Below are 26,169 nucleotides of genomic sequence, written 5' to 3'. Positions count from 1 at the left end.
AGAGATATTGGTGGTTCGGTTCCAAACCACTATAATAAAGTGAATATCTCAATAAAGCAAGCCTGATGAATTTTTTGGCTTCCCAGTGAACATAAAAGTTATGTTTGCATTACGTGAGCAATAGCATCATGTATAAAACAACACTGTGCCTACTTTAATTAAAAAATACTTTATTGCTAAAAACGTTAGTCATCATCTGAGCCTGTTGGAAAAATGGCACCAGTAAACTTGATCTGCTCAGGGTTTCCACAAACATTCAATCTGTAAAAAAAAAGAAATCTGTGAGGTGCAATATAGTGAAGCCCAATAATGCAAGGTATGCCTGTATTAAAAGCCAGCTAAAAATGTATCTTGAGGAGTGTTCAAAAGGATTACAACATTATTTCCACTTACTTTTTAGAAAACATTTAATTCTGGGGGATCTCACTTGAATAGTTTCTTGCTGGTTCACTACCCAGGTCTTCTTTTCTATGAGCTAGAACGTTCTGTCTCATTCTGCAGGAGGCACGCTGGGTAGCTATTATGATGACCGAGGTTCTATTGTGTTGCCTCTTTTGGGGTTGGTAGGAGTGTGACTGCCTCCCAGGCATTGAGTCCCAGTAGAAATCTCATGACCGCCTTTCTTGTCTTTTTCCTGTACAGATCAGAGGCAACATAGCTGGAACGAAGAAGCCTGTAGCTTTTTGGTAGGTAATTAAAAATACTTCAAAATTAATTTGCTAGTGATATTTATGATGTGAAGGGCCTGTACTCTACTTTGTTATTCTAATATTCTAACTTGTAACCCGAATTATAATAGCCTAGGTATATTTATCACTAGGTTAGGATTAATGGAGACAGAAGATAATAGTATTGATAAATAACAAGTCCTATTTGATCGTCTGGATTTCCTCTGAAAATGGATTTGTGGTGGTCATTACTCTTCAGTAGGAGAGTTGTTTAGCAAAGCCACTTATTTATGGAATATCTTTTTTTGACCCCCCTCAGTGATGATGAATATACCGTAATTATCAAAGTATCATGAAGAATCTATGTGTTTAGATGCCCAATAGTAAATTGAATACTGTAGACATAAGGCATTTACTGATCTAAACTTACTGATAATTAAATAAAATATTTACATTTAATATTATAGTATAAAAATAAAATAATCTTAAGATGTTCCTGCTTTTAATGTTCGAAACTAATGATCTGGGAGTTCTTTGAATGTGTGTAATTTTTTTCATTATTTCTTTGATTTTCTGTTTGTAAAAGGATTTGATAAGAATTGTATGTTTTAGCTCCTGACTTGGAAATACATTTCTTGTTTTGTTTAGCCGCCTTTTAAGATGCAATACAATCCTAAAGTTGCTGGGGAATGCAAGGGAAGCATTCTTTCCACAGCTATGTATGAAGGGCACATCCTTTTGTGACTATGGATATAACTGACATTCTGGTAGACTTTCTGAAAATATTAGTACATAACTTGTGCTCTTTTTCTCTACGAACCAAACAACAGTAATAATAATCACCATTTTCCCTAGTATATACTCCTTATCACTTTTAGTTTTCTTTCAATTGTCTTTGAAACATTATTACTGTTTCAAATAGTCACCATCATTCTTCCTGGTGACTATTGCCCTTCGGGTAGTTGTTAAAATCCATCCCGGTTGTCTAACTCATTGTAAAAAACAATAGTTATGATGCTCATCTTAGCTGTTCGGGTCTCTTCAATATATACACTCGCATTGTTTCCATATGTGTGTACTAAGATAAACATTTATTGATGACACAGATTGTATAAGGCAGTGAATAGGATTCCTATGCTGCCTACTCTAGTAAAGAATTCGTTATTCGCCATAACAGCTGATGTTCCACGGAGCAATTTTGAGTGATCCTTTTCATACTTATACTTTTCACTGATGGTTTATAAAACTGGTTACCCTAAGATGTTGACAAAAATGGGTAGATTTTACCATCTTCAAAAGCTGTCAGGTATTATTTCTAGTAAAACATTTTTCTGATCCTCAGGGTAGGGGCCTCCCCATCATGAAAGGTATCTAGAAAAGACTGGCTTGTCATCAGAAAAAGGTGTGTTATCAGGAAACGCTGAACTGGTTGAAAGCCTGGGTTAGATCAACTCTATGGTCTCTTGTAATATAAAGCTTAATATTTCTTATGAAAGATAATAACCAACTATGTCACCCATGACCAAATTATAGGACTAGAGCCTTGTTTAGCAGTATCCTTGAACAAAAGCAGGGATATAACATAATGGTGAAGAGGGCAGGGTCTGAACTCAGGTGGCCTGGGTGTGAATTTTGTGTCTCATACTGACTAGCTGAGTGACTTCGGTCACATGACTTAACCCTCATGTGCCTCAGTTTGCTCACTTGTTAAATGGAGATAATAATGGTAGCTCATACAGCTTGTGTGAGGATCTAATTAATTAATAGGAATATAACCCCTAGAAGAACACTCAGTATGCAGTTAGGCACCCAATGAATGTTAATTATGATGGCGATGCATAAACACTACTGTCATCAGCTGAAGCACCTATGCATCTTGGAGACTTTATGCATTTGGCACTAATCTGCAAAATGCATGGCCTTTAAAAATAAAGCACATCTGGAAATGCTTTGTACAAATTCCTAACAACGTCTTTCTTCAGGTATCCTTAGGTATTTGCTGCCTGGGTTCCACCTGAAGACATCACGAGGGCAAAGCTTGACTCTTCACTGCTCGCTACGTGTACCAGCAGTGCAGTGGCCCTTCTATCACATTGCTTTCCTCCTGTTTCCAAGCTCCTCCTCCCGCCTTCCTCTCAGTGTCTCCCGCACGCTGGGTTCCAGATTTTACAACAAAGGGCTTATACTGGTCCTTTTTTTTTTAGCCATGCTAGATGTTTCCTTAAGAGAAAGTCTTCAACCAGCTAGTCGTCGGCAGCCGTCCGTCTCGAGAGACGATGGTGTAGCTTCTTAAGAGTCTATCTGCACCGCCGAGAATGGCTGTGCAGTCCTACTCGGGAGTGACACGGTATCTGTCTCCTCCCGTGTTGAATCGACATCTTGCGATGACGCTGGAGTGTCCTCTCCAGTGAAGCCGAAGCTACAGAGCCTGGGCAGGGTGATATGGAGGGTCTGCTGTTGCCCATGCAGCAGACCCCCCCTCTCTTCGCAGCTGAAGGGTCCAAGGGAAAGACGGACAATACAGCTTGGCTTCAGGTGCGCCGCAGGAGTTGCCGGTGTTGACTACAACGTCAAACCGCCTTAGGGACTCCGGCTCCGGATTTTCTGTCGGGGTTTACTCCCTTAGCCTTTCCCCTGAAGAGGTATGCCGCAAGGCAGCGGAGGTTTTTTGGAGTCAGAGTTTTCCTTCTCTGATGTACCCTGACTGGAAGATCGAACCAGCAGCGACACTTAGCTCGCAGGCCGACGCTCAATCCACTGAGCCAAACCAGCCAGGGCCAGCAACCAGCTAGTAGGACAATAAATGTCCTCCAACTTGAGGCAAAAGCATATAAATATTTTTCATTTTTACTATGTGACTGAACTATTCATAGTAAAGGGCTGTTGCTCATAGAGTCATTCTGATATAAGCATAGTTCTTGGTCCAAGGAAATGCTGTGGGAGCAAACAGTATATGTTTAGTTCTCATTCATGTGCCTCTAAATTCATGACCTCGTGATGATTTTGAGTTCTGCACAGAATTCTGTTTTTTATTTTTTATTTTTTTATTTTCACTTTAAAAAGTTGTGGTAAAGTACACATACCATAAAATTTACAATCTGAACCTTTTACAGTGTATGGTCCAGTGGTATTAAACGCATTCATGTTGATGCACGACCACACCCCTATCCATTTCCATAACTCATCCTTGAGAACTGAAATTGTATTAACTCTTCATTAGCCCCTTCCCTCGGCCCCTGAAAACATCATTATCCTTCTGTCTTTATGATTTTGACTATTCTAAGTGTTTCATATAAGTGGAATCATATAGTATTTGTCTTTTTGTGACTGGTGTGTTTGACTTAGCATAACAAGGCTCACCCATGTGGTAGCACACTGCAGAATTCCCTTCCTCTTTAAAGCTGAATAATGTTCTCCCGTGTGTGTGTATGTACCGCATGTTACCTGTTTACCCACGGATGGACACTTGGGTTGCTTCCCCATTGTAGCTCTTGTGAAGAATGCTGCTATCAATATGAATGTACGAATATCTGAGACACTGCTTTCAGTACGACTGCATGACACCCAGGAGTGGAATCGATGGATCGTATGGTAGTTCTATTTTTGTAGAACCAGCATCCTGTTTTCCACAGTGGCTGTACTTTTTACATTCTCATCGACAGTGTTCACAGAATTCTTAAGTATAGATGGCTTGCTTAATTATTTTGACATACTGGGCAGTGACTGTTGTGAAGTTTTATGTAAATACATTTTGAAAAAAATATTTGTCCTTTTCTTCTTGCTGTGCCTATGAGAGTTATGTTCTAAGACCTCCTTAATGTTAATTTAAGTTACCAGGTGATTCAGAGTGTCAGTGGACTTTTTCCAGAACAGAAACACGTGATGCCAATTCTCATACCTCTAACGGAAAAACCATTTGAACTCCAAGGTTTCCTGGCTTATTTTAAAAATAAGCTCTATGTTAAAATCCTGTGTTCTGGCAGTAAAGGAGTGAATGACCACATATGTTTTCTTCTTGGAGGCTTGTAATTTTTTTGCACAAATTATACCATTGTGAACAGGAATGAGGACAATTGGATTACAAACAGAGAACTGGCTGGCTGAAGAAATAACTATATAGAGGTTATTCTTTGAAACAAAATTTGCAAGCTTTTCAGATTATTGAGAAGGCAGGTTCATATTTCTGCTATTATTTTTCCTGGTTTTTAATTTCTGTGCTTTAAAAAATTTTGTTTAAAAATATGAAAATAGCTTTCTAAGGAACAGAATCCAACTCCAAAACCAATAGTATTAGCTGAAAAATCACACCATCTTTTGAGGTTACTTTCACAAATCAATGTGATCCTTTTCCAGAAAGTTTTTTTCATCTACTGTTTATAGAAAACCAGTGGGAGGCACAGGGAGGGATAAACTTACTCTGGGAGCAGATGGTTTCTTCTTGACAGACATTTCACTTTTCCTTAGTTTCGTATACTCCACAGAAATAACAGGGCCTTCCCTAATAAAACTACCTTCCAACTAAAGTGTTCAGAAAAGAGACTAACTTGTGTATATGTCAGCTGACACAGAAAAAAAATATTAAACATAACTTTAAAAATTTAGAAAAGACTTTTGTTAATGGTTTGGTGAAGCACAAGAAATGCTTGTCAGTCTAGGTTTGCTGTGCCGTGAAAGCAAATTAGCCCTGAAATCGCAGCGGCTTAACACAATAAACTTTAATTTCTTATTCATACTATACACTCAGTGTTGGCTGAGAAGAGAGAGAAGGCATCTCTACTCTACTTAGTCACTCAGGGGTGCCGGCTGACTGAAGCTCCACCGCCCTGGCACCGTCATGGCAGTCGGTGGTGGCTTCAGGGTTTGCCATGACGGGAAGAGAGAGAGCAGAGCATTCGTACTCTTCTCTAAACGGGAAGTGTCACGTCTTATCTCCACGCAGAGCCCGCAGGTTAGCACTGGTCCCATGGCCTCTCCTAACCATATGGGGCCAGAGGTCTTCTTCGGGGTAAGAGAGGAAAACTAGATATAGAGGACATTGGTCATTTCTTCTTTGATGAACTTCACTGGAAATTCTTGCAGTGGGTAGGCATCTCTATAAAATAGCGTTCCTTCCTAAATCAGTCACATTTATAATCCCTTATGTTTTTCTATGAAGGTTAGTTATTTTAATATTTTAAAATCAATTTCATGTTTTTTACTTTCTAACTTTAGGTAGAAATAAATAAAACAAGGATTATTGACGATATAGATATAATCAACAATAGAAAAAAATGTCTATTGAAAAAAGAGCCATTATATGTCTATGTATCCATAGACTGTATTTGTATTATTAATAATATTTTATTATTTCTTTTTCTTTGCAATAAGACCATCTCTTGAAAATAAATGTAACTTCAAACACAGTAAAGTTGACTGTAAAATAAATTCATGGGATATTGAATTAGAAATACAAAACCATATTTAGAACAGTTTTAATAGATTGTCATTCATTTATTTTGTACTTCTTTTCCCACTATTTTGTGCACAGTCTTCCTTGAATCTTAATTTCATGTTTTTTTTCCTTCATGTACCTCATGTTTTTCTCCTTAAATTTCTCTTTCAGTTTATTGAATTATTTTATCAAGCAATAGTTTCATATATGAGACATGAGAAATAAACACCTCTGAAAAAATATTTATTTTGCCCTCATGAGTGTCTGTCTGACAGGACAGAGAATTCTACATACAAATAAATTTTCACTCAGAACTTTGAAGGCATTGGTCCAATATCCTTTCATATCCTATGTTGCATATGAGAAATCTGACGTCTTTCTTGTTTCTTTGCAGATAACACCTTTCCATCCTGTTGTGAGCTTTTAGAAGTCTCTGTATTCATTTGAAATTCTGACATTTCACAAGACCTATTAAAGTATACATCTTTTTAAGCCTGTCTGGTTCAGCCTTTGGTGGGATGGGGAAATCCCTTTCTCTCTGTGCTGTGCTTCCCACTGTTACGTTTCATTCTCTTCTCTCTAGCAGGTAGCCGAGGCAGCCACTGCGAATCCCAGGTGTGCATTGCACTCATGGCCAAAATCCTAGAAAAAAAGACAAGTCTCTTTTTCAGCACTTCCAACAGAACGGTCTGATTAGCCTCACTTGGTCCATATACTCTTTTCTAAATCAGCCATTGTGGCAAAGGTAACAAGCACATTGGTTCATTTCCTTCTCACCACGCCCACTGTCATCACTCTGGTTTAAGACACTCTCATGCCTTCTCTGGATTACTGCAGGAGCCTCTTACTTGGGGTCTTGGTTTATGTCTTGCTCCTTGAATTTCCTCGCAATCCTGGAGCCAGAACTCTTAACGTGAATTTGTCAGATCAAACCCTACAATGTTTGTCTGTTTCACTTCAAGGAAAGCTAACGTTGACAGCAATAATTGAAAAGACCACCCATGATGTACATGATCTGGCCTCCCCAAACCCCTCTGACCTCATCTCCTACCACTCTCCTCCCACTGCTCACCCATCCTCCTCCATGCTGGCCTCCTTGCTAGGCCTTACACATGCCAGACACATTCCCAGTTCTAAGTCGGGGCCTTTGCATTGGTTGTTCTCTAACCTTAGATATATCCCCAGGCTCTTTCAGTCAAATGTCAGCTATTTATGGAGACCCTTCCTACCCACCCATTTAAAATTATAACCCTCTGTAGTATTCTTCCCTATCTTACTTTTCTTTGTTCACCTCCACCATAAAACGCTATTTATTTTATTTATCTCCTTGTCTACTCGCATGAAATGTAAACCCCATGAGGGAGAGAGGTTTTATCTATTGTGTTCAATGTTGTATCTTCAGCCAATACAGATTTGATGAATGAATGAATGATTAGCCAACCTAAGCCATAGGCTTGCTCCTGTTTGGGGGCAGTAGGGTCATATATTTGACAGTGCGATAAGGAGGGGTAGAAAAAATTTCTTAAAGAAAGGGAGCTGGTCACACAAAAAATTTTAAATGTTCAATAAAAGATCCTTCTAGTGAGCTTGAGAAATGTGGGTCCATATTAAAAAGGGATAAGATTAGCAGGTGGAAGAAAGCAGCAGATTTTGAAACCTGACAGTTATTTTCCAATTTGTTTAATTTTGAATTTTGAGTTTATAGAATTGTCCTTATATGTTATAATAGACTTTAAGGGTTTGGCAATTTTGCCTGAAAACATTATGAGGAAAATAATTTTCTCTCCTTTCCCAAATAATTTGTTTCTAATTCAATGAGATTTTCACTCACACTGACCAATATATGAAAAAATAAGTTAGACTTGGGAAAGAATATTTTATTTCATTCAGGACAGCAGGTTGCAATGTGGATTATCAGACAGTCTCCATATTAGATTGCTTCTTAACTATTTTTGTGCATGCAAACAAAATTCTTGAAGTTAATTTCAGGCTGAATAGTTGGCAGGTTAAGAGATGTATATTGGAAGTTTTTATTTGTATCTATTTTCCCCCTTTAATTAGTCCTGCTAGAGCTCTGTTTTGTTAATTTTTGTTCAAAGTAGTAGCTTTGGGTTTCATTAATCTTCATATTTTTCTATTTTCTTGTTCTGCCTTTATTTTTACTATTCCTTCCCGGGTTTGCTATTTTGCTACTTTATAAGTTTCCCAGGATGAGCCCTTAGTTTATGTGTTTTCACTACTTCTTATTTTTTGATAAATATATTTAAGGTATAAATTTCCCTCTAAGAATTGCTATAGTCCTGTCCCCTAAATTTTTTCATGTACTGTCTTTAATGATCATAAATTATAAATATTTCCCATTTGAGTTTCTTCTTTATTTTTCAATCAGTTTACATTCAGTTCCATCCCACAGCACTTTCAGATGTACAGCAAAGTGGCCAGAAAACCAAACACGCTACAGAGAGGCCCCCTGGTGCGCCAAGCCCCCACCTGGTCCCATACGCAGTTATCTCAGCGTTATTGACTATTTCCCATGCTGCACTTCGCATCTCTGTGGCTATTCGGCAGCTACAAATTTGTACTGCTTGATCCCTTCATCTTTTTCACGCAGCGCCCCAACTCCTCTTCCCCTCTGACACCTGTCAGTCTGTTCTCTGTGTCTACGGCTCTGTTTCTATTTTGTGTTGTTTATTAGATTCCACATATAAGTAAAATCATACGGTATTTGTCTTTCTCTGGTTTATTTCACTGAGCACAATACCCTCTAGGTCCACTCATGCTGTTGCAAAAGCTAAGATTTCCTTCTTCTTCTTCTTTTTTAATGACAGAGTAGTATTCCATTGTGTAAAGTATCACAGCTTTTCTCTCCACTCATCTACTGAGGGGCACTGGGGCTGCTTCCGGATCTTGGCAATTGTAAATAATGCTGCAATGAACATAGGGGAACGTATATTGTTTTGATCAGTGTTCCAGTTTCTTTGGATATGTTCCTAGAAATGGAAATGCTGGGTCTTACAGCAATGCCATTTTTAATGTTTTCGAGGAAACTCCACACTATTTTCTATAGCAGTTGCACCAGTCTGCATTCCCACCAACAATGCATGAGGATTTACTTTGCTCTAATTCATCACCAGCGTTTGTTGTTTGGTGATTTATTGATGATAGCATTCTGACCAGTGTGAGGTGGTATCTCACTGTGGTTTTGATTTGCATCTCTCTGATGATTAGCAGCTTTTGTTGTTCATTGACCATCTGAATGTTTTCCTTGGAGAAGTGTCTATTTAACTGTTCTGCCCAATTTTTAATTGGGTTCTTTGGTTTTCTGCTGTCAATATCTCTTTCCAGTTTTGTGTGTTGTGGCCGCTTGAGATATTTTGAGGTAATATATTTACATGCTTCTGGAGGTTATATTGTCTGGATTTATTTTTTGTTATCAGTCTATCACATCCTTTTCTCTCATTACATATATATATATATATATATATATATATATATATATATATATATTTACCACGTATTTTACATTTTTGGATATTAAACTGGTCACTACAGCTTTCATAGATATTGCCCGTTTTCCGGAACGGTTGGCCTAATTTATGCATTCACCATTAGCTCTACAAGGGCTGGCACTTGGAATTGTCAGTCTTCTAAGTTTCAGGATTTGGGTGGGTTTTTAATGGAAGTTTTTTGTTTTTTTTTTTGTTTTTTGCAATTTGCCTTGCATTTCCCCGAGTAAGCACCTTTTCGTATGTATGTTGGCTAATTGATATTCTCCTTCGTGAAGTCAATATTAAGTCTTTTCTCATTTTTCTCTTGGATTTCCTGCCTGTTTTTTATTGATTTATAGTAGTTTTTTATACATTCCGGTATAAATTTTATATAAGTTATATGTACTGCACATATTTTTTCTCATTCATTTTCTTGCTTTTACATTCCCTAATCTTGTCGTTTGGTGAATAGAAATTCTTTTTTAAGATTTTATTTATTTATTTTGAGAGAGAGAGGAAGGAAGGGAGATAGGGAGAGAAACATCAATGTGCAAGAGAAACATGGATTAACTGTCATTCACATGCCTCCAGCCAAGAATCTGGCCTGCAACCCAGGCATGTGCCCTTACTGGTAATCTAAGCAGCAAACTTTTGGTTTGCAGGGTGACACCTAATCTACTGAACCTCAACAGTCAGTGTGGTGAATAGAAACTCTTAATTTTATTGTGTTCTAACTTACCAAAGTTTCCCTTTATGGTGAGAGCCAATGGGGAAAACACAACATTTTCAAAAACATTTACTGAGACAATTGGTTATTAATTTAAAAACTAAAACTTGATTTTTATTATTTAAAAACATAATCAAAAATCAATTGTAAGTATATCGTAGATTGAATATGAAAAGCAAAAAATCCTGAACATTCTAGAAGGAAAGGTAGGTAGTATCCTATGACCACAGGATAATAAAATTAACAGCAAAGAAAAAGCACCAAAGTCATCTTCACCATTTATTTAGGTCTTCTTTCATTTCTTTCAATAATGTTTTATAGATATCCTCATGAAAATATTGGGCACCTTTTGCTGGATTCACTCTAATGTGTTTGGAATTTAATGATGTTGCTCTACCTGTATCTTCTTAAAATTTTCATTTTCATGCTATTTGTTGCTGATATGTAGAAATGTTATTAATTTTTCACCTATTGGTCTCGTATCTAGCAACTCTTTGATGTCCAGTTTTTAGTTTTAATACCTCGTGTATAGATTATTTTTCACATGTAAGTCATATCATCTGAAAGGTTTGAGTATTTTTAATCATTATAATACTTACTGCTACTTTTTATGAGCATTTATGATGCAATATTGTTGAATGTAATGAGCATCTTTGGTTTATCCCTAATATCAAAGAAAAAGGTTCAACATTTCACCATCAAATACATGATAAAGAAAGTAAGGACCATCTTACTTTCTGAAAATAGAGGAGTAAGGACCCCTTTGTTTTGTTTATGAGTGGAATTTGGGAAAGGCTTGGCTTGGCAGTTTATTTCTGATCCCCATGGTTTCAGATGAAGCTATGAAACAGGAGGATTTAGTTCCAAGATCTCTATTCTATCCACATGTCTGGAGCCTTGGTGCTCCTCAGCTTCTCCTTCTCCCCTGACACTTCATTCTTTTAGGACTATCCTCATGGCTTGGCTTTTACCACATGGTAACCTCAGAATCACTGGGTTTTGTAAATGTCACCTGGCTTCCCCTAGAACAATTTCCTCTTTCACATCTAAATTTCTGTAAGTTTGAGTCCCTGGGCTCATATAATTACACATAAACATCTATTTACTTAAAAAACAACTTCTAATATAAAATTTTAACATGATCAAAGTTCAGTAATATTGAGTAAAGAATAAAAAGATGATTTGTTATCTTGATGACAGACTTTTAGTTTTAAGGTTAGATGAAGTTATCTAGGACAGTGGGAGGGGGGCAAGTGCATATAAGATAGTTAAACCGTGTTCCGTGTAGGTGAGATGTAAGTGAAAAAATGATTATGAAATGAAGAGAGTAGGTTGGCCACAGGAAGCTGGGCAGACCACAGGAAGCTGGCTGGGAAAAAAAAAAACTCATTGGTTTCACTTAATTAAAAGCAAGAATAAAACCAACCAAAGACAAATGGAAAATCTCACACATAAAGTCTATAAAGGGATGGTAACAAAAAAAAAAATAAGCACATGTGTTCTGGGAAAGGTGAACTGAAGTGACTGGCCATTTACAATCTGCTCCAACTTTTGTATTCTCAGAACCTTATGCAGTAATATAGTCTAATTGAAAAACAAATACAAGAGAAACAAACTTCCTTTAGAAATAAACACAAAACAATTCTTTTGTAAAACTTATATTTCTGGGTATATAATTCTTGTTGTTTAATAAAAAAGCTCTATTGAAATAAAAAGAGCATTAAATTAGGGAGTTAGAATTATGTTGTCTTAGGTCTCAAGCTAAATAGTGTACTTAATACCTTGTCCACTAGGTGGCTCTTTGCTTACATATTTTGATTCCAGAGAGAACTAATGTATTCCTGAAGGCAATAGTTCACGTGGATTGTGTCAACAAATGTCTCAATTTTGGTCTATTTAAGAATGGCTTTATTTAATAGTGCCTCCTAAAGAATAAGTAGACATGTCTTGGCTACATCTCTCACTCTTGCTTTACAAATTTTGGAGACATCAACCCCAAATTGTCAGCAGATGCAAAATTCAGGTACTGGTACCAGAGTTGTTGGCAGGCTGAGATGGATAGAAGCCTCAGAGTCAATAGCCTGCCCATTTAGGATTCTGACCAGGAAGTCAGCCCCACATTATTTCTGAATGGAGCCTTGGCAATAATGCTTAATTCCAAAACAAAGTGCCTTTGGCTCTCCCATGTCTCTTTCCAGGAGCTATATGCCTTGACAATCAGACCCATTAAAATATCCACTGGCAGCTAATCTGTGGTCCCACGTGTTGCCCTTTGTGCACAAGCTATAAATTACTGAGGGTCACATTAGACCCCTCTAAAGTGTCCAAATTTGGTAAATAGTTAACCCACTCTCAGTTGGCTTAAAGTAGAGGCAAGGTCAATGTGTAAGTTTAATAGACACTTATTAGTATGCCTGGCCTGGAACGTCTGCAAGAATTATTGGACTCATTCCTTCTGTAAGAATGTAATAGGATTTACTGTTTCCAGAAAAATTCTGCATTCTGCTAAGGAGAAGTCAAAAAGGCAAAGGTTATTGTAAGAGACAGCTGTGCTACTCTCTGACAGGCCTGAGCTTGGAGACTGAAAGTCTAAATTCAGATTCCGACCTTATAACTTTCAAGCTCTGTAAAGTAGTGACTCCATCTGCTCTGGATGTTAGCTTCCTTATTTGTAAAACTACAGGTAGTATTACTTTACAGAGTTGATGTGAGGATGGAAAGCAGAGTGCAATCATTCTGCCCAATGCCATTATAAGAGCCTCCAAGAGCAGGCACCCTATTCTCCGTAAAGACAGCCTCTCCCATTACTAGGCACAGCAGTTTAGTTCCTTATGGTCTCTCTCTCTCTCCTGTCTGAATAGGCCTTGGGCACTACCGTTGCATATCATAGGCCCCATTAAAGTAATATTTCCCAATGAAAGAGCTAATCAGACAAAAGAGGAATTTTAGTTTCAGCTCCAGGGCAACGGGTCCAAGCAGGGGTCTGCTTTTATATGAGTTTCCTTCTGGCTTCCTTCCCGCCAGCAGTGGCCCTGAGGCAGAGGTCACTTCCACATGGGGTAGCCCTATTCACATCGATGCAAAGAGCCTTCAGTGGAAGGTTGTTTATCACAGCTGCACTAAGTGACTGGCTGCCTCATAGCCGTGTGCACAACAGTCCAGACCTCACAGCAGAAAAATATACCATCTTCTACTGAGAGACAATATAATCATTATTCATGTGGACGAACTTAGAGTTTGCAAAAGGTAAGGGCTAACTGAGTTGCTATTCTTGTCTGGCCCAGTTTAGCGCATGGTGTCTGCTCTCTCCCCACAGGCTGGAGTGAAGAGAACTTAGGAGTTGGTATGCAAGGAGATCTAACGATTGATACTTTGACTAGGGGCTACCAATGCTCCTTGTGACCTCATCATCGGCCTGGTGATCCTTTCACTACATAATGTAATGCCTTGGGGCTCGTACTAACCAGAGGAGGCTCCCTGGGTTCTGATAACAAAACCCTTACGTGGGACCTAATCATGAAGCTAGTTGGCACCTTAGAGTGACTGGCTCCTTCCTGGACATTCCTTGGGTCTCTGTCACTGGCCAAGGAGAGGAGGCAGGTTTTATCTGCACTGGTGCACAAAGGCTGCAGCTAGGGTGTGTGCGTGTGTTCGGTTGTATTTGGGCTATGCGCAAGTATGTTTTGTGGGGCCCCTGCTTATATAAATAATTCAAATACCTAAAAGTCAGTGTTAGCCTGAATCTGGAGGGCTGGTGGGAACAATCCGGGGACTGGCGTCATGAAAGTACAACAATCATGAGAACGGAATTAATCCCATAGAAATGAGGGTCGATGCTCTTGAAGCATCTGGTCGACTCCATGCTTTGGTCAAGGAGAAATGCCTCAACTGGGAACAATGAGCACAGAGCACACATGGGTGGCACACAGCTATGGCCTCAGAGCAGATCAGCAGGGCCCTGCTTGCCCAAGACCAAGGGCATGCTGTGGGTGCAGACCAAAATCTTTGAAGTTTCAGGTTCTGGGTGTCAGCAGGAGGGCCAGCGACCCCTCCACCCCATAGTTGCCAGGGTGCTTCATGCCCCCCTGAGATGCATGGCCAACAACAACCATTTGTGCTTGGTGCAGCGTCTTCCAAGAAAAAGAGGCAGGTTGTTGGAGGTCTCCTGTAGTTTGCCACCTATTTGTTACTATGGCAAAATCGTCCTTTTGGAGCAGAGATTGACGCTGGCTGAAAGAAGGTTTTTTTTTTTTCCCTCGTAGATTTGTGCATTTTTATGTCTAAGCCTTGATTGTCAGGACTGACAGCTTATGTGGGAATGCATGAAAAAAGAGCAAGGATGAAGCCTGCCAATCTCCTCGGATGATGTAGCACAGTATTTGGTGGTGTTGCAAATAATTCTAACCATCCTACTTTCCTTCTTTTTTAAAAAAAAAGCTGTGGGATGGACCCAGAGAGCATTATGCTAGGTGAGATAAGCCAGTCAAAGAAAGACAAGTATCATATAATTTCACTTGTATGGGGAATCTAATGAACAAAACAAACTAACAAACAAAATCGAAATAGACCCATAGTTACAGAGAATAGACTGACGGCTGTCAGCGGGGAGGGGGTTGGGGTACTCAGTAAAAGAGTTGAAGGATTAAACAAAAAAACCTCACAAACTCATAGATACAGACAAGAGTATGGTTATTATGAGGAGAAGGAGGTAGAAGAAAGTAAAGGGGCAGATAAATGGTGATTGAAGAGGACCTGACTTGGGCTGATGAACACGTAATACAATACAATACACAGATGATATATTATAGAACTGTACACCTGAGTCCTGTATGATTTTATTAACTAATGTCACCCGATAAATTTTTTAAAAAGCTGTGGCCCTCACAGCCCTCTGTCAGCTCATCCTCAAAGTAAAGAGACAGCGGAAAGGCAATGCAGCAAAATGAGTGGAAAATTAACAGTAAGAAAGAGAAAATAAATTAAAAAGAAAGACCAAGAATATTTTAAAGCATGTAATAAATGAACTGGAATCACGGTGACAATAGAGCTTAAATTTAAAATACAAATTTTTGAAATAATTTGGATTAACCCATTATTTTCTTTTCATAAAAGTCCTGGAAAAAGTAACAACCCCAGACCCGCCCCCCCCTTCCCCCGCCACGCCGCCCCCCCCCCCCCCAGTACATTCCTGCGCCTGAGCTCACCAGCAGGTCACCTTGCGTTTTATTTCATCTCTCCTGCTCTACCCTGACAAGAGAAATCTCCTGTCAACTGGCAAAACGAATGGATTATTCCACTGCCTTTGTGTATCTAGATGAGTCAGGATGAGTTTCCTCTCCTGCTTCCCATGGCATCGCTCGCTGGACTGTCATTTTACAGGACACGCTTGCTTACAGACGATTCTCCAGACTCTCATTGTTAGTTAAGTGTGCCCTTCATTGCCACATGCATTACACACTTTTTGATGACTGAGACTTCTGCCTCAAGAATGACCGGCAGTTTCTGTTTCCTCTTCAGCTCTGCTTTCTGGATTAAGAATAACTCACATTATTTGACTGTGTTTGTGGACTTGCTTTCTATAAATCCACGTATTGCTCTAAGAATGTCTTGTCAAATGCTAGCATTGCAATGTTAAAGGATAAACATGTTATGAATTAATCTGTGGGTTTTAAAATTTTTAGTTCAGAGTTATGTCCTTTTTCACTTAAGGCTCTGTAAAAAAGAGAATAAACCTAGCCCATGGTTTATTTCAATTGGAAAAATTATCTCTAAGTCACAAGAAATTGTCTTCTTTAAAAAACCATGAAAACGTTAGCCATCATGCTTCTTTTCCCACATCATCCGAAAGATTAGAGTGTTTATTGTGGACTAATCAAGGCAGTTAGTTAATTTTGGATCGGCTGAACCTATAATTCCCTTTAACGAATTCTTTTTTTTAGTTCTCAAAAAAAAAAAAACAAAAACAAAAACAAAAAAAGTACCACACAACTAATTATACTTGCAAAGGCTTTCTTTATCAATAGAGCATTTGTCACATATTGATGGTCTTGGTTTGTTCTCTCATTTTCAACTTATATAGGACTAAAGTCCCTATTTCTGACTTAACTGACAAGACAGTTTCTAAAATCATTGCAAGAATAAGCTTGCCTTTTGTTTGTGCCTACCACAAAAGGAAATGGTTCTTCACCAGTGTCTTAGGCAGTTTGGGATGCTGTAACAAAATACTATAAACTGGGCACCTTCTCAACAACAGAAATTTATTGCTCACGGTCTTGAAGGCTGGATGTCGGGGCATCATGGAGCCAGCCCAGTCAGTTCCGGAGAGAGCCTTCGTCTGGGCTGCAGACTGTGTGCGATCTTCTCATTGTGTCCTCACAGAAAGACTGTGAGAGCTCTCTGACCTCTTCTTCTAAGGGCACTAATCCCATTGATGAGGGCTCCACCCTCATGACCTAATTCCCTCCCAAAGCCCAACCTCTAAATCTCTAAATACTATCACATTGGGGATTAGATTTTAACATATGAATTTTGGTGGAGGACATAAACATTTAGTCCTAAACAACCAGTATATATTAGGGAAAATCTTTTATTTTTAAATTAACTTTATAAATCATTTGATAATAACATGTGTTTTCCACTCTTCAGTTACAGAGTTTATCAGAATACATTTTATTTCATATCACAACTTTAAAAAAATTAATGACCGCTTTGTTTTGGCTAAGTCTCATGGTGCAGTATGTTAAATTGTCCTTTAAGGAACATAAATGACTGAAATATCACTGAGAAAGCTATTATTCCCTTAAACTCGGAAACAGGGCTCAAGAAATGTTGCTGGGAGAATAGTTAAGGAGTTTAATCAACTTTGAAGTGCAGAAGCTATTTTATTTGATGAAACTTGTTATCACACTTGCTCAAATCCTTTAGTTGTGTGCTAATTCCATTAGGAAGAATAGTTTTCTAAAACAAAGCTATTTCCAAGTAATTGTTTCCATTGAAGGTAATTGCTACCACTCACTGAGCTTGATCTGTGCCCTACATGTTTCCCATATCATAGTTACTTTAATTTTAACAAAAAAATCCTAGGAATCAGTTATTATTATTTCTGTTGAACAGATGAGGCATCTGCTGTTCAGAGAAATTGGTTTTTGTAAGTTTCCACATTTAACAAGTGGCAGAGTGAAATCTGTTTGACAAAGATGTGTGTAGAACAGTGTTAAATTTTTTTTTTTTGGTTGTGTAGCCATAAAATAAGTTGTAAATACTGTGTACACAATTATACTTTAAATTGTCATCTGAAGCCCTGGCTGGGTGGCTCAGCTGGTTGGAGTGTTATCCTGCACACCAAAAGGTTGTGGATTTGATTCCCAGTCAAAGGCGCAGACCTAGGTTGCGGGTTTGATTCTTGCTTGAGGAGCATGAAGGAGGCAACCAATCAATGTTTCACACTCACATCGACGTCTCTATCAATGCCCCTCCCCCTCTCCCTAAAATTAATAAAACAGATCCTTGGTGAAGATTAAATTGTCATTTAGAGTTTTTATCATATGTTTACATAGTTTCAAAAGATGTAATTTCTCACATATTATAAATCTTTGTAGTAAAAAAGTTTATAATTCTCTTTAATTATAACCTATACAATAAAACCATCACAGAACTTTGATATGTCCCATTACTTTTTTAAAAAAGTAATCTTTGGAGTTTATAATTCTACATTGCTCTGTTTCTTTTTCCCCTAGGAACTCATATTTCCATTTCACTATCCCATGGGTTTTTATCCAATTATATAATATCTTTATGCTTGAAAATATTTTACTGATAATTCTATCTTATATTCCAGCGAATGAATGCATATTTAAATTTTAATTTTTTTTTGGTTACATGATTCTTTGAGCCATAAAAGATTTTATTTGGAGTGAGTTATCATTACAAATATTATTGGTATATAATTTAACAAACAATGTGAACATGTTACACATTTTGACAATAATGATTAATACAGAGGTATATATTGTTTTTCAATATTGCATTGTGTAATAAGATAGTTGAGGCTTTTCCCTAGTTTTGGAACATACCCATGGGTGAATATTATCTATTGCTAGAATGAGGAGTTGAGAACCAATTCTATTCCTACTATTGACTTTTATATATGTAAGTACCTAAAACTATTTTTCACATAAACAAATAGATGGGAACGAAGCATTTTTTGAATTCTTCTAAATATATGCCAAATACCACATGGTGATCTATCACAACTACTTTTAATGACTAACAAATATTTAAAATAGATCCTTCTTTTGTTGAAAACAAAGAACCACAAACCTTTTAATTTACAAAAGTTATTTGTTATCCTTTCATTAGACTTTCATACATTTTTATTTTCTGGGAATTATACAGATTTCTTTTTTATCAAGACATATCAAATAAATATTTCTTCCTATAAGTCTTCCACTTATAGGCACCTTGCTTAAACTGATATTCTCAGAAAGGGTTGGGACTATGGAAAAATTATTACTTTCAAAACACCTTTTTTTAGCTTTATTATTTTTCATAAATTGCTTTTATTGTGTGCTTTATACATATTTTGGTCAAAATCTTAGAACTACATATTTAGTTGATACCATGTGCCTAATAACATGGTTAGTTGAGCTGATTCTTATTTTCCAAACAATAAGTAAATGTATTTACATGAATCTCTATGATCACCATTTCACTTCCTAATTCTTCTGGATAATGGCTATATGCTTTGTACTGAAGAGGAGAAGTGAGAATTGAGCTTAAATTGTTTTGATAATTCTTCAACCCCAATTATCTATGAATCATTTTGGTGATATTTTAGATTTCATGTATGCCAACTACAAGAAATAAGTATCTATGAGTAAACACTCATAGATAGCCTCCCCAAGGGCACATCCATCCTTAGGTCATTATTTCTCCTTGCCCTGTACCACTAATTGCATCTTATTTCTACCCATTTGCTCGTTGAGGACAGTCTATGGTAAACACAGTTTCATTTCCGTTTCCTGGAAAAGATTTCTAATGGGATATTAATGGTAGCAATATTCCACTAAACGAACAAACAAAATTCATAGTTTTTCTGTATGCAAACTTATCTAAAGGTTAATGCTTTTATTATTTGTATTTTGAACTCATTTACTCAACAAGAATCTATTGAATTATTCTGTGTATAAAATGGGGATACAACAATAATAAAGACAAGGCATAGTGACTGCCCTTAGGTAAGTCATACTATAGTGGGGAGTCATATGTTAAAAAAAGCAATTGCAAAATTAATAACTCAATACAATAGTGAGAACATTTATGAATAAAAAATAAGATGCTAATAGTGCATATAAAAGGGGATTGCTGATAGGATCAAGAAGCACTTTCTTGACTAAATGATATTTGGTGTGAGGGCTGAAAGATTAGAGGATATAAGCTATCTTGGGTGAGGGCTGTTGAAGAAGAGTATGCACAGAGGCTCTAAGATGGGTAGAACCATGTTTAAGGAATTTTTTTAAAAGCCAGTGAATCAGGGAAATAGACAGAAACATGGAAATGACCCAAGATGGGTCTGGAGAGGAGACAGTCCAGGCAGGACAAAGCCTTTCTTGTGGATTTTAATGTTTTTGTTTTTTATCTCAAGACTCAATGGCCATTGTAGAGATTAAAAGACAGAGAAGAATAGTCACGTGCATTGAAAAAAACACCACTCTGAAAGCTGGGGCATCAGATAGAACGTTCACAGAGTGGTTGGTCCAAGAGGGAGGTGCTGGGGCATTGGACTAGGATGGTAGCAATGGGTGTAGACAGAATGGACACACTTAAGAGATAAGGAGGTAAAGAGATAGAATATACACAAGAGGAATATTCTTCAACATCCAATGAAGGCTAATATCGATGACCAAAGCAGCATATTGTCAACAAATCCCAATGCGTACAGGCAGACTTAAAGATAATTTTTTTACCTTTCTCTTTCATTACCTCCTGTGAATTCTGTGCTTGTTTTACTATTAATACAGTTGTCTGAAGGTGCAATCTATTAGTTTAAAAAGTCATTTGGACAACTCTTGCCTAAGATGTGGCCTTCACTGGGCTTGGCCCTGGGGCACAAAGACTAGGTCTTGACTTCTACCTTTGACATTCTCATTGTCTAACCAGGGACACCTGTCCACAGCATCATGGTGCAATACTGGAGACATTGAGGAGTTAGTTATGGACAATGTTCTGTGGGAGATTTCAAGGGAGCCAGGATGGTACTGTGATGGCTAGGAGAATAGGCTCAAGAGTCTAGGTTTGAATTTGGAAATATTCATTTACTAACTTCCTGCTCTAAATTGCCTAAATTGTCTCATCTAAGATATAGGATTAATATAGTAATTACTCGTAATGTGCTCCTAACAAACATATGGCCTGATACATAAAAATCATTGATTGGCTGGGCACTTAGTAACTCCTTTAAAAATGTAGTAAATTGAGCTATTATATTATTACAGGGGAGAGGCTGATCAGCCATCTGGGTAGAGTCAGGAAAAGTTACATAGTGGCAGTTTATTTAAAAGTGCATAGATAGTTGACCTCTAATAAATGCTTGCTTAAGGAATAAATATGTTTTATAAAAATAAAATAATTTAGTGAGCACTTATTACATGTTAAGCCCTTCCATGAGCATTCTAAAGATATTTTCTCACTTAATTCTCATCTGACACTAAGAAGGAAATACTATTATTATCCCCACTTTTTAGATAGGAGTCCTGAGGCTCCAAAATATCAGATACTTACTCAAGATAACAAAATAATTTCCAAGCTGGGATTTAAATCCAGCCCAGACCAATCCAATGCTTTACTCTTAACTTCTATGTGTTCTCTAGGCTTCTTTACCTAAAAGTGCTGCTGAATTCACACTGACTTTTACTGTTTTTGCTCATTCAATGTATAGTAGTCCCTCTCTATATCGCAGTTCACTTATTGCGGCCTCACTGTATTGTGGGATTTTTAAAAATATTATATTTTAATTATTTATCATGGATTTTTGCTATATCATGGGATTTTGTGGTACTGTATACGTCGTCGTCGTCGTCGGCAGCCGTCCGTCTCGAGAGACAATGGTGTAGCTTCTCAAGAGTCCATCTGCACCGCCGAGAATGGCTGTGCAGTCCGACTCGGGAGTGACACGGTATCTGTCTCCTCCCGTGTTGAATCGACATCTTGCGATGACGCTGGAGTGTCCTCTCCAGTGAAGCTGAAGCTACAGAGCCTGGGCAGGGTGATATGGAGGGTCTGCTGTTGCCCATGCAGCAGACCCCCCCTCTCTTCGCAGCTGAAGGGTCCAAGGGAAAGACGGAGTCGATACAGCTTGGGTTCAGGTGCGCCGCAGGAGTTGCCGGTGTTGACCACAACATCAAACCGCCTTAGGGACTCCGGCTCCGGATTTTCTGTCGGGGTTTACTCCCTTAGCCTTTCCCCTAAAGAGGTATGCCGCAAGGCAGCGGAGGTTTTTTGGAGTCAGAGTTTTCCTTCTCTGACTGTATACGTATGTTGTTAAAATTATGTAGATTAAAAAGTGTAGAATAAATGTAAGGTTCCTACTTCGCTGGGGGGTCTGGAACGTAATACCCACGATAAGTGAGGAAATACTATACTAAAAGTACATTGCTATAAAGTCAAAATATTTATATCATTTTATCAAAACATATTAATTTTATAAATAAATACTTATTTAAAACAATAAATACATAGGGGAATAAAAATAAATCAGTTTTTGTTCCAACTTTTGTAGATAATTACCGTACACATTTTGCCGTAAATACCTTCAGACTTTTTCTTCCAGTGCATTGATGTATGAGCTGTATGTATATAAACCTATATTTTTATGATAAACAAATCAGTGGTGTCACACTACTTTTTCATTAAGGGTATACTGTAGAACTCTTCGCATATCTGATATGGCAGTGATTAGCATAGTTGATGGCACATAGCAAAGAACAGCCATTGTGACTGTCGTCATCATCTTGACAAATTGCTCTCTAGCAAAGCTATAATAATTTGACATGTCAACAAGAAATTATTCTTTACAATGCACCTGCACCAAATGTGGCATCCATCACTTAATTTTGCGTGTATGTCAATCTTGAAGACTGAAAATGGAATCATGATGTTTTATATAGCTCTCATTTTATTACTAATGAAGTTAAACATTAGCCATATGTATTTTATTTTTGGGATTATCCCTTACTTAGTCTATTAATTTGCCTGTTATTTTCTTATTGATGTGAAAGAACTCTTTATATTATGATTTCTATATATTAAATATATATGCAGCTATTTTCACTAATTGGTGATTTAATTTTTTATTTAGGTTTTAGTGTATTTTTTAAACAGACAAATTAAATTAAGTAAAACTAATTAAATAATTAAATTTATCATTTGTTTAACTTATGGTTTTTCTCTTTGGCATTTTACAAATAAATTTTTTATTCATAGTCATGTAATATAACTATGGCATCTTTGACATTAAAAATGGGCGTAGCTATTCTTCAAAAGTTGGGAACCACGACACGGGCTGTGGAACTGTATTTGTGATGTTACTGGGAAGAAATTGAAAGGTTTTCTGTTTTGAGGGCGTTTCAGTGGCTTGAGGGTATTTAACAAGTTTCTTGCTTGTCAACATCTGAAAATATGAGATATTTTTTCTTTTTGTTTTCATCTGCTTTCCTTGAAACCACAGAGTGTCTTGTTTTTCAGGCGATCCACTACAAAGTGCAGAACATCAAAAAGGGCTCATCTTCATATTAAAATTGAGACTTCAGAGGTAGAGGAATGAGTGGTGTTTTTGAAATCGTCTAGTTAATATCATCAGAATAATAGTAGTGGATCCAATAGTTCCACATCTTACATTGTGTTATCATGAAGAGAAAAATATGTTTACTTTTCAAAGGTATATGTTTATATATAATACAATAATAAGTATATAAATAATATTCATGTCTTGTAGACTTGAAGGAATACTGACAAATGTACAGATGAAATTCTTGTTTATTTTATAAACTCAGTTTTAAACAGTTGGTTTGTAGAGTTCTGCATTGAAAGGCTATTTAATGAATTGCTTTTACTGTGAAATTCATCAATTGAAATAGAAATGCCCCCCACTCCCTTCCCCAGGTCAAGAGATAACAGACTTTTATGAATACTTTAACCTTATATTTATCTGAAATCTTTTTTCTCTTCTAGCTTTTGTTTCTACCAGTTTAGTATCATCCATGGCTTCAGATGGCAATTTTCTTGTAAGTATCCTTTGGAATGCCCTGGACTTTAGATACTAATCATTAGCTTGGTAAAAAAACTATACGGGCCAATTTTAACTTGGCTAGGTATTTATTGTTCTCCACTTCACTAACCATAATGGAATTAAATGATCCTTTGTTAGGTTTCAAGATTTTCTTATGATCACCAAACATTTGTTTAAGACTTTTAGTTATTTTCTGTTAAAGATCAAGACACATAACCATAGTTTTAACGAACTGTACATGAATTATTTCTGTTTTGAGTTAACTATGGTACTGGTGCAACCTCTCATGCAGCCTCTATGGGAATAATCCTGTTAATGATGACACTGAAATTGTAGATTTCCTTTAAAATAATTTTATAACCATAAACTTTCCTAAATTAGGTAGGTCAACTGAGCAAGTACATTATTTCTAATAGATGAGACGACTTGGGCAGGGAAAATAAAAAATTTGACACGAGCAACATGATGTTTCTAATGAAAGGGGATTCGGGGAGGTGCGGAATTTTATGTGTGCATCTTCTGGCAAATCTAACGACCTCAGGATGGATCCATAGGTTAGAGGGTTTGGAACAGAGCCAAAAGCAGAGTCAGAAATAGGGTGTTGAGAGAATATAGCCTCGTCTTCCTGTCAAATAGAGAACATGGACAATGGTTTCCTGCTGCAAACTAGAAAATGGATGTCAAGGAAGGTTGCGGTCACAGTGACGGGGAAATTGAATTCGACATCTCCTGCAAGGGATACCTTCCTGAAAAGCAGGACAGAAGATAAATTCTCTGCTTACTTTAACAATTTCATATCCCAGAAATAGAGAAGGAAATGAGGATCCTTGAACTCTGAAGCTAATTTTAAATGAGGAGAAATAGTTTGCTAGTGATAAACAACAATGGTGGAAACTTTAGGAGACAGGATTGCAGAAAACTAAGAATGAAAACGTGAATTATAGTCAGATATGTACCCTAGGAAATGCACCATCTAAAACTTGCAGCAAGGAAATGTGATCCATTGGACACCTAGGGGTCATGTTGTTTGATAATAGAAATGTGAATGATCACAATGAAGAGAGAGAAGTACAACAAGGAGAATAAATGTGGCTGCAATGGGAGACTTGCTAAAATTAGATATAAAAACATACATCCAGGATGTTAAAGGAGGCTCCCATGGCTAAGGGCAAGAGCAACTAAATATCCCAGATCGGTAAAAAATAGAGGCACGAAGACTAAAGTTCAGAGTATATTCAAAGTTTATAAAAATTTTTAAAAAGAAAAAATGCATATGATTACAAGTGCATGTGTGTTATATGGGAAAAAATGAAAAGGAAGAATTAGGACTGCTGGACCCTTGAGAAAGATAATACAGTGTTCTGTTCTTACCTTTCTTCTCCTTTTCCACTGAAAGAATGTTTAAGAAGGAATAGAAATAAAGAAAATAAAAGAACACCTAAGCACTTCCAATTAAAAAATTCATCCACCTATCCATCAAAACATTCTTTTAATGTTCAATGATGACCTCTCCTGACTCTATCATGTATCAGCCACTGTACGAGGTAGGATTTAATTGAGAGTGAAATTAAAATCTCCACATCTTAAACAACAGGCATAATGCTGGGTATTGAAACAGAGACTGCAGATGTGATTTTACCTAAGAACTAACATATCATCCATGTAATTCCCAATCTAGAACTGTTACCACTGTGATATGTAACTTGCTTCCCCTTGAACCTGGGCCCAAGTGGATTGATTTTATTGGTGGGAACTCTGCCTATTTACGGATCATTCTCATTTCATGAGCCAACCTTCACTCCAAGATTCAATCTGCTCAGCTCTCCCTGTGTGCATATTTACCTGTTCTTTTTGTCTCATAGCCGATGCATCTGGGAGTTACTGCTAATGTCTCTCTTAAGCATTTCTTACAGCTGCTTTTCATTGGTTATCCTACTTTATCTTCCCATTCTGAAAATTAGTTCAATTTTCTGCTGTTGTTTGTTCCCTAAATAAAATATAGCACAGGAGATGCATTTTTATGCTAGGTAGTTTTGGTAAGCTTGTCTAATCATATCCCAAATTACACTTCATTTCCACCAAACTTACATTTATTGAGCTATATATGCTGAGCATTGCTTGGTGCTAAGGTATGAAGATGAGGAGCTTACCACTTAGTGGGGAAGGGCAATACACTTAAGGCACTTTCATTGATTTTAATCCAATAGCTATCATTGAGAATGGCATAGTAAATAGTGCTAATAAAACTGCTCAAGAAACTAGATGCTAAGCATTTGAAATGTCATTATGTGTGTGGTAGAATAGCACTGCTATTTTTTGTTACACTGAGCTGTTGTCTGTTTGATAGTATTCTTTTCTCTCCTCTGAAGGGAAACAGCAGAATTTTCAAAGCTAAAACTTCAAATAGAATCAAAGGTATTCACTCACCAACTTTGTTGGTTTTACCTCCTATATATTTCTCCATCTTCACAGACACAACACTTGTCCTCCTCTCTTCCCACTGGGCTCTGCCTCTCACCTGCTCCACTCCAGTCCCCTTGTCACACAACAGCCAGAGTGAATTTTCCTAA

At 37.3% G+C, this 26,169-nt stretch overlaps 1 long non-coding RNA gene across 1 annotated transcript; it reads right to left on the bottom strand.

Moving 5' to 3' along the window:
* Positions 1–204: 204 nt before the first annotated feature.
* LOC150007986 (uncharacterized) lies at positions 205–26,139 on the bottom strand. Its single transcript, XR_016511663.1, has 3 exons — positions 26,027–26,139; positions 394–634; positions 205–261 (listed from the first exon to the last, which is right to left on the bottom strand). It is a non-coding gene; the product is annotated as an uncharacterized LOC150007986 (long non-coding RNA).
* Positions 26,140–26,169: the final 30 nt, after the last annotated feature.

The sequence above is a fragment of the Furipterus horrens genome, unplaced genomic scaffold (assembly GCF_987537825.1).
Source record: "Furipterus horrens unplaced genomic scaffold, mFurHor1.1.pri manual_scaffold_6, whole genome shotgun sequence".
In the NCBI taxonomy this organism is placed as follows: domain Eukaryota; kingdom Metazoa; phylum Chordata; class Mammalia; order Chiroptera; family Furipteridae; genus Furipterus; species Furipterus horrens.
Note: the sequence above shows the minus strand (reverse complement) of the source record. Positions and strands in the feature narration are given on the sequence as shown.